This window comes from Agelaius phoeniceus, chromosome 1 (genome assembly GCF_051311805.1).
Source record: "Agelaius phoeniceus isolate bAgePho1 chromosome 1, bAgePho1.hap1, whole genome shotgun sequence".
In the NCBI taxonomy this organism is placed as follows: Eukaryota; Metazoa; Chordata; class Aves; order Passeriformes; family Icteridae; genus Agelaius; species Agelaius phoeniceus.
In genome coordinates, this window is record NC_135265.1 from 152,360,341 (window position 1) to 152,373,074 (window position 12,734).

General features: G+C 42.2%; 1 protein-coding gene across 6 annotated transcripts in view; it reads right to left on the reverse strand.

The window, feature by feature from the left end:
- Positions 1-12,734, reverse strand: part of TSNARE1 (t-SNARE domain containing 1) — a 469,579-nt gene that overhangs the window by 318,834 nt on the left and 138,011 nt on the right. The window lies entirely within an intron of this gene.

Below are 12,734 nucleotides of genomic sequence, written 5' to 3' on the forward strand. Positions count from 1 at the left end.
CCCCCATTTTACGAGTTTTTTCTTGAATTTTCAGAGTGCTAACATGTTCCAGAGAAAACTGGTCTGCACATTTTGGGATAGAACTCATTTTGGATGGGTGGGTTTTTTTTTTTTTAACTTTTTTTATTCTCTCCTTAGAAACACTAAATTTGCCTCAAAAGATTTTTATCTTGGCCCAGCGATCCTGAGGTACTGAACAAAGCCCCAGATGAACCATGAAGCCACCAAACCAAGGTTTGGGAGTTCAACTGGAATCACTCAGCTGGGAACAGCATTGCTTCAAATCCCAAAATGATCCAGACTGCAGAATCCAGAGTGCTCCTGCCCAGCCTCCAGCAGGTGCCTCTGAGGAGTCATTTCGAATGCCAAAGTCACACCAAAAGTCAAGATGAAATATCCCAAACGTTGCCAAAGGCGGGAGAAGCACCAATTTCACTGAGGAGGAAACACAGAGCAACACTGAGAGCCCAGAGTTGTTCCATGAAGTTAAAAACTACCCAAAAAATTCCCCTTGCATTTGAGCTATCAGGAAGGAATGGGAAGAGAGGAACCTCTCTTGGGGGTTAGGAGAGGAATCTGTGGAGATTCCACTGAGCTCCCACCTCCCTCCTGCCCCAAAAGCTTTGATTTTTTTTTGGGTAGTTTTTTGGGTAGTTTTTAACTTCATGGAACAACTCTGGGCTCTCAGTGTTGATCTGTGTTTCCTCCTCAGTGAAATTAGTGCTTCTCCTGCCTAATTGGTGCTAATTGGTGCTAATTTGGGAGGGTGAGATTTATTTATGTTTATTGGTGCAAGATCAGTTTTCTCAACCTGTGCCACAATTTCCTAATGGGAAAGAAACAATGCATGTGGATCATACTCTGAAATCATGGAAATAATTCATTTTTTAAGCCTCCACATATTCATTGTAGTCAAAATTAAATAAATGGAAGAGGACTGTGAGGTTATTAACTCCTCCTCAAAGGCCTCTCAGTCCACACCTATCAAACAGCACCCACAATCCCCCTCACACCAAAAAAAATGCATATTAAATCTAAAAAAAACCCCCAACCAACAAAACAAATTAAACTTTTGTCCAAAATTTCCAAACAATTACTTTGAAAATACAATTCAAGGAGAATGTTTTTTTTCTGAGAAAATTGCACTGCATCTGGCTTGCAGTTTCCTGCCCCTAGACTTTTTATTTCACGTCACAGCATGATGCCAGTTCTGGCTTTTATTTTGTTTTTATTTTGCAAAAGAAAAGAAAATAGTAACAAGGAGGCTGTTTTAACTACTCCAATTTCAAGCTTCAACACATCAAGCCGAGATGTTGTAACTATTCACGGAGGATGCAGCAGTTCAAGCAGACAAGCAGAACAATTTAAAAACAGCAGCAGAAAGCAAAGCAAAACTGCCTCTGTACCACCAAGCCAAGGAAGAAAAACCAAGACTGAGAAGTAAAGTGGATGTGAAGTCTGATGAAAAATTAAACATCTTTGATTACATCAAGTGAATGCTTAAATATTGTGATTCCCCAGGAAGGATTAGGAGGTTTCTGATATGCAATAAATGATGTTGTGCATTAAATACATGCCCTGACACTAACAGAGTTCAGGGCCACAGCTGGGAAAAAATGACTTTTATTTACACTGTGGTTCCTCAAGGCTGTGAAGGCTTTACAGTGGATGTGTTACAGAATCCCTCATGCAAATGGTTCCTCCTTTACTGCCTTAAATGGACATTTCCAAAAAACATTTGTACTGTTTCCATTTATTTTTCCAGGAAAATCCCCTTGGATCCCAGGACAACCCAACTTCCTCTGCTATCAGTTCAACCTCCTCCCTGCCTAGCATATACTGATTTCCTGCTATATTTATTGTTGTTATATTTATTTTTATTCATAGAAATCATAGAATGTTTGGGGTTGGAAGAGACCCTAAATATCATCTGGTCGTGCCACCATGGGCAGGGACAATTTCCACCAGACCAGGTCACTCAAACCCCCATCAACCAACTCCTAAAGCAGCAGCAAACAATGGCATTTCTGATATTTGCCTATTTAATTCTTCTTTCCTTTGCCTGGAAAGCCCCACAGGCACCCAGGTAGGTGAAAGAGATGAGAAAAAAGAGCTTTTCAATACCTGCTCTGCCAAAGCAAAGTGTGTCACTGCACACTCTGCAGGGGGAGACCTCAGCTGTGAGAGGGACCTTGAGGAAATTTGTGACTTGGGTGTGGAGTTTTATCCAGAAATTTCTTCCTCTGGGCAAAAATCTGTGAGGCTGCAGCAAGTTTAAATGCAGCCAAGCAACATCACCTCACACCCATCCGCTGGGCAGAGGTGGCATCTTAGACCTCTGTGTTACCTGTGACACTCAGGATCAATGCAAAAAAGGAGGAAGAAAAGAAAAAAAAAAGAAGGAAAGAAAAAGGAAACTGAGTCATGGAATAACTCAGGTTGGAAAAAAACCTTTGAATCCAACCATTAACCAAGCACTGCCAAATCCACCACTAAACTGTGTGCCTTGAGGGCCACTTTTACACATCCTTGAAATATCTCCAGGGATGGCGACTCAGTCACTTCCCCTGGCACCCTGTTCTCATAACTGATGACCCTTGCATTGAAGAAATTGTTCCTAATATCCAACACAACCCTCACCTAGTGAATCTTGAGGCCATTTCCTCTTTTTTCTACTGTTTCCTACTTGGGAGAAGTGACAGACCCCAGCCTGGCTGCAACCTCCCTTCAGGGAATTGTGAGGAGCGGTTGAGAAGCTTTAAAATCCATGCAAGCCTTACTCGTGATTTTTGCAATCACTATTTCAGAGAACACTCAGAATGCATCACTTTCCACAATTCAGAGCAATTATAATCTTTAATTCATCACAATTCTGTCTACAGGAGCCAACTCTGGGTGAGGAATGGACAGTGGAGGGATGCGGTGTCTGTGCTCGGAGCAAAATAGAACTCAAGGACTAAAATAGACCCAAGCACCACCACCAGCAGCTTTGGTGGGGAAGGAGAAATCCCAGCAGGAATTTATTTCAGTTCCTCTCCAGGACCAGCCAAATACGATGCCTGACCAGGCTCATAAGGGCTTGTCTGGAGTGAGCTGGATAAAATTAATGTAAAAGGGAATTGCTGGAAGGTCCAGGACAGCACTCATGGCAAAGGAACCTACAGGAACATCCTTTCACTTAATGTTAATGAAAAGCACCTGTGTTTGCCACGTTAATCTTCCTTTCCTATTAATTATTTCACACTAATTTGGAGCTCCTAATGGCTTTTCTGCAGCCAGGTGAAGTCAATTCCCTCCCTGAACTCAATTTTGCAGCAAACTCAAAATAACCTAAAAGTTGCAGAGAAGAAGCAGCTGTAATTAAAGTAACTTGGGTAAAATGGGGGAAAAGAGGAAAAAACAGGACAAGAATTTGGTCTTTCTACTTACAGTACCTAACGTGAGCATAGCAAAGCAACTCAGCACCCCAAACTGCCAGGGATTTATCCCCAAAGCACCACCAAGAATTATATCTGTGGTCTGGTAAAGAAAGCCACAGATTCCCTGCAGCTCCTCTCCTTTGAAAGCTTTAACTGAAGTTACAGCATCATCCTTTGCTGAAGAAACTCCCACAGAAAATTACTTGGTCTCCAAACTCCTCTTTTCTGCCATGAAACACCTGCAAGGTGTAAAAAAAGCAGGCAGGAAGCAACCTGCTCCCTCTGATTTCAAACCATCCACCCCAAACACTCAATTTACCTCTAGCAATGTGGATTCAGCCCCACCACACCCAGCCCTGTGGATTAACCCTTTCACAGCTGAGCTGAGTGGATGAGTCTCACCCATCCAGCACCTTCCTCCTCCAGCACCACTCAAGCCATTGCAAAGCTTCAGTTCCCCCCTTTTCATACCATTATCCAAGAGAATAATTCCTCATTGAATACTGAGATCCACAATGAGAGCCATGAAATGAACTCCAGAGAGAGGAAGAGATTGATTTTTGGCAGCTGGACAGAGAGGAAAAGAGATTTTCTCTGGAGAAAAAAAGATAAATTCATGTCTTTATTTTAGTTTTTACGCAAGAGTTGGCATTAAAGTGAAAAGGTGGAAGAAGATGAAGGAAGCCAAGGACAAGAGAGAGTAAAGAGAAAGAAGCAGATTGTCATGTAAGGAAGAAAATGCAAAAATCATCTCTTTGGTCATGGATTTGCTGTTCACTTGCAAAATTCATCCTCAAAACTGGAGGGAATTTGGGCAGGGATGCTAATTGCTCACTCTGGGCACATGGAACATGTGATGCTCCCCAAGGAGGAGCCTCTCCACTTGGCCAAGAGTCAGGGCAGGGTCTGGCAGAGTGTTTCTCTCAGGCTTGGCTCTAGGAACAGTTTGGATATTTCTCTTTATTCCCTTAGTAGCACATAGGTGGGTTTGGGAGGCTGTTTCTGGCTACTGCTGCTGTGAGAAAGTTGGAGATGCACCCTCAGGGACATGGATCCAAAGGTTTGGCAAAACTGAGCAATGAGTTGTTGACGCATTTCTCCAGCCCTGGCAGGGGGTTGGACCTGGATTATTTTTAAGGTCCCTTCCAACCCAAACCATTCTATGACTTCTATGATTTTAACACAGTTGCAGATTTCCCTGGCCACACTCGTACCTGAGCTGAGACTCTGGCACTGTCTGTGCTGTCCTGGACACACCAGGTGAGGTGCTATTCACTGGAGAGTATTTTCCTTTCTTCTTCAGCAGTTTGTTATTAGCATATTTGCTAAAGAAGGAAACCAAAGTGAACAAAAACGTCTTCACCAGAAACAATGCAAAGCAAGAAGTGGTGGAGGCACAGACACCTACACCCACCCCAGACAAGTCCTTTAGTCCCTAATACTCAAAAGCTTCCCAGGGTGTTCCTCCCTGTGAATTCTCTGGTGTGTGATCCCATTTTCCACACAGCCCTTGGTTTCTTCCACTGCCAGAACACTGTTTTGGTCTTCCACTGCCTTCTCCTTTCATTTAAACCACAGGAACCTTGATTGTCCTCACCACCTCTGCTCTCCTCTTGACACTCGTGGTGAAAAAAAGCTTCAACAAGCACCAGGACAGAAAGGATTGGCTAAGGATGTGTTTGGACAAAGTTCTTTTCCTCAAAACAGCAAGCCTAAAATAGAAAAGGAAATGGAAGAGAATGAAAGAATCATGTGTACTGTGAAGTTGCTCCTGGCGTGCAAGCTTGGGAGGTTTTTATTTCCTGCTGATGAAATTTGAGTGAAATAAGTGATAAAGGGAAATGTAAGCAAAAATCACACTCATCAGGCAATGTGATTTTCATCAGCATTGTAAAATGTGAGGCTGTTTCACATGGAAAAGCTCTGAGGCTTTTTGCTACAGCTTTGTCCTAAAGGGCCTGGGTCTCTTCAGCATGGGAACAGCACAAAGAGGGGGCACCTTTGGAATTATAGGTGTGAAAATTGGGATGAAGCTGGTGTTTGCACCAATCCTCCCTCAAAGCCCTCCTCACACAGCAAGGTCACTGTGTTCAAGAACTCAATTCCCCACAGGTTAACTCAAGGTCTCTATTTGCATTAACACTTATAAACTCCTGTTCTCTGTTCTTTTTTTCAACTTTTTTAATCATCTTCCTGATTTGTCCAAGTTCTCCTGAATGTAAAAAATACATTTTTCCTGGTTTTGGAAATGAAGTTTTACCTGAAGGTAAAATTCTTTTCAGCTGGAAGAACACATTTCATCCCACCCATCTAAAAGGGAGAGGTGTTAGGTAGTGAAGTACCTGCCTTCTCCTCCTCTCCCTAAGGGAAAACCAAGAATCAGAATTGATTGAGTTGGAGGAGACCTACAAGGACCATTGAAGTCCAAATCCTGGCCCTGAACAGGACAATCCCAAGAATTACATCATATGTCTGAGAGCATTGTCCAAAAGCTTCTTTGCCTCAGGCTTGGAGCTGTGACCACTGCCCTGGGGAGATGTTCCAGGTCCCAACCACCCTTTGGTGAAGAAACTTTTCCTAATATCCAATAAACCTCCCCTGATACAACTTCAGGCCATTCCCTCAGGTCCTGGTCATCTGAAAGGAGAAATCAGTGCCTGCCCTTCCATTTCAAGGGCATTGCTCCCACCTCACTCCCCCACCAGATAACACTCATAGAAATAATACAGAGAAAATGAAAGTAAAACCAACACATCTGCTTTCACAGAATAGATTTTTTTTCCCTTTGAAAGTCCTACCATGTGGGATCTCAGCACATCGTTCCCGATGTCCAGAGATGCCAGGAGAACCCTTGGGGGTCTCGAAAACCCTGGAATGTTGCCAAGAGTGCTTGGTGGCTTGATTTTGATCCATCCACAGAAGTAACAAGAGTCTGAGGACAAGAGAATCACTTTAGAGTAAAAGGTGTAAAAGAGACACATTTAGAGGGTGAGATATAGACTTTAAGGTTTTTGGTACAGGGGGGTTATGGAGACAAGATGGAGGGATCAGGGCATGTCTTGTCCTTCTTCTTTCTTCTTCTTGTCCTCCATCTCCTGTGATGATGTTGGCACTTAGAGATTGGTTTATGGTGAAGGTGCACTTGCTAACATGGGCGAAAAGCATTGGGAAATAAAGGTAAATATTGTGTACGTAGATTTTAGTATAAAAAGACATGACCGCCCCGTGGGTGGTCAGAGAGTGCCTGTGACTGCTTGCAGATCAGACCTCTGTTGGGCAGACAGAAAAATTTTGTAGATAAGAAATAATAAACAACCTGAAGACCGAAAGCTGAAGAGTCCAGACTCGTCCTTTGCATCGCGCCCACCAAAGAACCACTCTACCCGTGTCGGGGCAGAGACAGACAGCCGGACCCGACACTACCACAGCTACAGCAAGTTGGCCAGAGGAGATAGAGGTTTCATAATCTCTAAGCCAAGTTCAGGGCCTAAATTCAACAAGTGGATAAGGACAAGGAGGCAAAGGAGGCAGGGAGAATCATTTCATGTTGGTAAGGATCCTGCCTAGGGTCCCATTTTTGTCTTGGGCTCTCTGAAACAGTTACAATACCTAAACCTTATCCAAACACCTAAATTTACACTTAATTAACACTTTCCAAGAGAAGTTATTGCAGTGTCCCCAAAACAAATGCTCCTGGTAGGGCTTGTAAGTTTTAACTGGAGCTCAGCCTGGTTCTTCCTAGGAAAAGCCTAGCAAACAAAATAAAAAACAAAAGAAGCCTTCAATACAGACACAATACACATTTCTGAGAGAAATATAAATACAATGTCTATCCCAAGGGAAGTCTAGGAAGCCAAGGAAAAGGGTATTCAGGCAAAAGTTTCCCATGTAATTAAGGCTTAGGGAAGTGGGACCAAAACTTGGCAGCTTGGCAAGTGTCTGTGCCCTTGGTGGCACAGCAGGCACTGCAAGGGACACTCCAGCCATGGAGAATTATCCCTTATGGAATTCAAGAAGGTAAAGGGTGAGCATTAATTAGCAGTAAAAGTCAACTCCAGAAATTAAAGAAGATACAGAATTTAGAGACTCTGTCCTTCACGACCTAGCTGAGGAAATAGGCCGCACACAATTCCTGCACTTCCATTTAAATCAGCCAAGAGATGATTTTTGTCCTAAGGAGCATTAAATCCTGGAGTGCTGTGCCAAATTCCCATCTCCACCATGAGGGAAACAGCCCCATTCTATTCCAAACACAGCACCAAGTCCTCAGCCACAAAAATACAAATCTCTGTGTACCAAGAGTTGGTTCAAAGAGAAAAAGAAATGTTGGAGATCCATGAGGCACTGACACATGTGACCAGGAAAAGCTGTGGAAGTGTCAGCCATGGAAGTGTTCAAGGAAAAGTTGGATGGGACCCTCAGCAACCTGTTCCAGTGGAAGGTGAGTTGGAACAAGATGATTTTGAAAGTCCCATCCAACCCAAACGATTCTGTGGTTGTATGATTAATTCTCTTTTCACAGTGCAATCAAGATTCAGTCAGATTTGCTTTGCATTATTTCTGGTGAAGATGTTTTTGTTCACTTTGGTTTCCTTCTTTAGCAAATATGCTAATAACAAACTGCTGAAGAAGAAAGGAAGAGACTCTCCAGTGAATAGCACCTCACCCACAGCACAGACAGTGCCAGAGTCTCAGCTCAGGTACAACTGTGGCCAGGGAAATCTGCAACTGTGTTAAAATCATAGAAATCATAGAAGGGTTTAGGTTGGAAGGGACCTTAAAGATCATCCAGATCCAAGCCCCCTGCCAGGGCTGGAGAAATGAGTTAACAACTCATTGTTCAACTTTGCCAAACCTTTGGATCCATGTCCCTGAGGGTGCACCTCCAACTTTCTCACAGCAGCAGTAGCCAGAAACAGCCTCCCAAACCCACCCATGTGCTACTAAGGGAATAAAGAGAAATATCCAAACTGTTCCTAGAGCCAAGCCTGAGAGAAACACTCTGCCAGACCATGCCCTGACTCTTGGCCAAGTGGAGAGGCTCCTCCTTGGGGAGAATCACATGTTCCATGAGCCCAGAGTGAGTATCCCTGCCCAAATTCCCTCTAGTTCTGGAGATGGATTTTGCAAATGATCGGCAAATCCATGACCAAAATCCTGGAAAATCAGCAAGTACAGTCTTGACAAGGTGCAGAGAACTCCCAGAGAGGATCAGAAAGAGCACAAGAGAAAGCTGTTGGCACAAGGTGTCACTCAGAAGATGAGCTACACTCTGTTGTAAAAGCAAAGTGGTGAGATAAAGCAGACATGTTCCTTCCAACTCACGATGGGGAGGAAAACACCCAGCAAAACTCAAACAAAAGTTCCAACCAACCAACAAACTTTGCTCCATTACTACCCTAACAGTTTATTTCAATTTATTATTAACAAGTTCCCTGCTTTTGAAAAACAACTAGAAATATATCAGTTTTGTTTTTTTCCCAGCAGAGAGTGACAGTTTGTGCTTCTCATTCTTTTCTTCCCAAGCTTGTTAAAGATGTTAGACAACAACATCAGCCTCCAGTACAAAACCTGATATTCTCTACATCTGCATTAATGCTGCCAGAGAAATCTGTTCTCATCCTATGCTCCTGTTTAGGCAGCAGGGAACAAAAACTAAAAGCAAAAAAAAACCCCAAACCGGCATGGGAAAAAAAAACCCAAACAAACACACTGCCTTCTAATTTCTAAGAAAAACAGCAGCTCCTGTCGATTTAGTGGAGGGAAATGTCAAAGACTCACGAGGCTGTTACTAAAATAAAGAGCCCATCACTTCATGGGGGCAGCACAATGGCTAAAAGTGATTTGAAGGTCAGGGGAGGTTGGCAGCCCATGGGAAAGGAGCTGGTGGGATCCTCAGCCCTGTTCCACCTGCTCAAACCTCTGTAAAATGAACAAAATAATTCAGAGAACTCCCACTTTCACCACGGGAATCCATACAGGCTGCAGTGCTCTTCTCCAGATGGGAGAATTAGGGGAAAAGTTGATTTTCTGTGATGGTTAAATGCAAAATAGACTTCAGATTTTAAGCAAAATTTTATGGAGAATAAATGCAGAGCAGAGCTGGGTAGTGAATTTAGAAGCTGGTAATTTTGGTGGTGTGGAAATTTTGGTTTTGGTTGGACAGTTTTACAATTAAGAGTTTTTTCCTCCATTTTTAAGCATCAGGGAGACAAACTTTAAAAGATTTTGCATAATATTATTTTTGCTGGTAGTGGATTAGGATATAGTTAAAATGACAATTCATTTTTGATTGAAATAAATCAATGTACTGGAAAATACCAATTAATTTTTGAAATATCCCTTTCAAATCCTATTGCTTCTTGCTTTCCAAGATGGAAAGTCTAATCATGTTCCCTCCTTCATGCTCCAAAGCAGTGGCAAAAGCAAGCATTAAGGCAGTGTCTGCCTGTATTTTTTAAAAGAATACCTAAGTCATTAAAAACACAAAAAAAGCAATTTAAGGTATTTGACAGTTTGTTTCATTTTTTAATATTGATGCTATATGAGGATATAAATAAAACCTGAGTGAAAGCAAGTTTTGTTTGTACTGCCATATTCCTGGGACAGTCTGCAGTCCTGTGTTAATGCAAGCACAAACAACAGCACCAACAGGATGAGAAAATGTAAAGGAATTGACTGGAAAAGCAAAGTGGAAATGATTAATCTTACACTTACTGCCCGAGCTGTTGGGAGTGTAACGTGGAAACGGCCAGCAAAAAAGATGAAGAATCCAAATATTTTTGAAATGTCGTTATTTAAAAATTTATTGGCGATATAAATCACAAAATACTGCTTTTATTTTTAAACTGGCACTTAATCAGCCTCTCTTCTGGTCTTATTAACGAACTCAGCACTAATTGCCTTAGAAAATATCTTTTTAAAGATTCAGGCTATTAATGACAAGATGGAGATGATTTTTTTTCCTGATTAAGTCCATGTGATGCAAGTGAGTGGTAGCAGAAAAAAAACAGCCCTATGAACAAAAAAAGAGAAACCCTATAAAATATTACCTTGCCATGACTTTCCAGATGAACAAACACATCCTGTTGGGATGGGACACTGTGAATGCCCCATCCCTGGAAGTGTCCAAGGCCAGGCTGGATGGGGCTTGGAGCAGCCTGGGACAGTGGAAAGTGTCCCTGACCATGGCAGGGTTTGGAACTGGATGATTTCTTTCCAACCCAAACCATTCCATCATCCAGGTAAATGGATATTTCTACACTCCTTGTAAATGTGATGCTGGACCCTCAAGTTTGTTCCAGAGTCAACATTTGTTGCAGTACAAAAATGTAGAGTTTCCAATGTAGAAAATGCCTTTTCTTCCCATTTTCTCCCTCTTCATAACTTTCTTCATAACTCAAAATTCAGGCCATTTCAAGGACACAGAAGAAAAATTGCTCCCACAGTAAGTAAAACCAAAAATCTCAGAAAGACCTTGCAGAGTAATTGAGACCTGCATGAAGAGTTTTCACAAGCTAAAAACCCTGGAGAGATGGAGTGAGATCTGGGATGACAGGACAACAGAAATTACTGAAACAGAGACAAAGTGGATGCAATGGAAAATAGCAATGGAGCAATGCAACAGCTGGCACCCATCTATGGAAAAAGAGGTTTGTGCATGGGTAATGCTGTAAATGCTGGAGTAGATTTCCCAACTCAGAGTAAAAGTTCCGACTGATGCACCATCCTCTTCTGGAGAGCTTCAACTCTCCATCAAAGAAAAAAAAGAAGCAAGGTAATTTATTAGACATTTTAAAAAGAAATGAAAAATGTTAATACACCCTTTGCCATTTATTGGGAATTTTTATCATGTTTAAATAAGAAAACTATACTGCTAATTTATGCATCATACTTTATATACCTTCTCAGCATTACTGAATAGAGGAAGGAAAATTACTTTTGTTTGCTTAAGATTAACCATAATAGAAACCATCTGGCTCCAAGAATCAGCTCTTTTGGAAGAAATTATAAAACCTATACAGGGTTTTATAATCCATATGTACCAGACCCCATACGTCGTTCAGGAAGACGAAGTGCCATCTGCTAGAGCTTCTGGAAGTCTCCTGGGCTTGTTTCTGTGGGACATTTTATGTGGATCTGGCCACCCACAGCTTATGGAATCTGCAGCTGGTCAGCAGAGGTTGTAGCAGTGGCCATAAGATGTTTCTTGTTGCACAGCTACTGCTGTAGGAAAGGAAGGACTGAACAGGAGGCACCAGCTCAGCTGCCTCTCCCTGGGATTCACATGGACCAAATTTTGATTTCTCGGACCCTGAGCAAGCTCCTGGCAAGCCCTTTTATTGTTCCTCACAGTGAAATGGTCAATGTGGGGAAACATTACAGGATTAGTAATTTATTTTTTTGTACACATTCGCTCAGGAACAATGTGTTCCCATCTACCAAGGGAGGAGTAGAGGAGAACATCATCTTACTGCCATGTATTACATAGAAAAAAATTACTTTGCTGTTCCACAGATGATTTCAGCTATAAACATTAAGTTGTAGAATGATTTGGGTTGGAGGGAATGATAAAATAATCTTTTTCTAACCCCTTGCTATAGGCAGGGACACCTTTCACTATCCCAGGTTGCTCCAAGTCCTGTCCAACCTGGTCCTGGACATTTCCAGGGTTGGGGCAGCCACAGCTTCCCTGGGCAGCCTGTGCCAGTGCCTCATCATCTTCACAGTAAAGAATTTCTTACTCATATCTAACCTAAATCCATTCTCCCTTGTCCTCAACACACCCTTATAAAAAGTAATCTCACAGACCTGTTACCATAGAAGGAAACCTCTAACCCAGCACAGCAACACAGCCCTAAATGGACAGAGCTAAAAAATAAAATTCAAGTAAAAGAGAAGTTCATTAGAAGTTTATGCAAAGCTACAGAAGAAATGGAGTTTCTCCATGTGTGATGTGATTTGGACAATGAGCTTTATGCCCACACTCGTACACAAAAGAAAAGGACTGTATGGGCATTAGAATTGATTTGACATTATTACAGTGCCCTCTGCACCTTTGTAAAGCAAAAATATCCCTTCCTCATGGATAAACCAGTAGCATTTACACTGTACTGGGGCTCAGCCCCATGTTCAGGAGGATTGATCCATCCTCAGGGTCAACTCTGCCTTCAGCTGCAAGACAAAAAGTGGCGTTTTTGCTGTTTAATTCAGCAGAACTTTGCTCTGTTCCTCATTCTCAGCAGGAGTCATTAAATATCTGCAGACCAGATTTTGCTCTCCATCTTAATTGAAAAGACTCTATTATGTACTTGA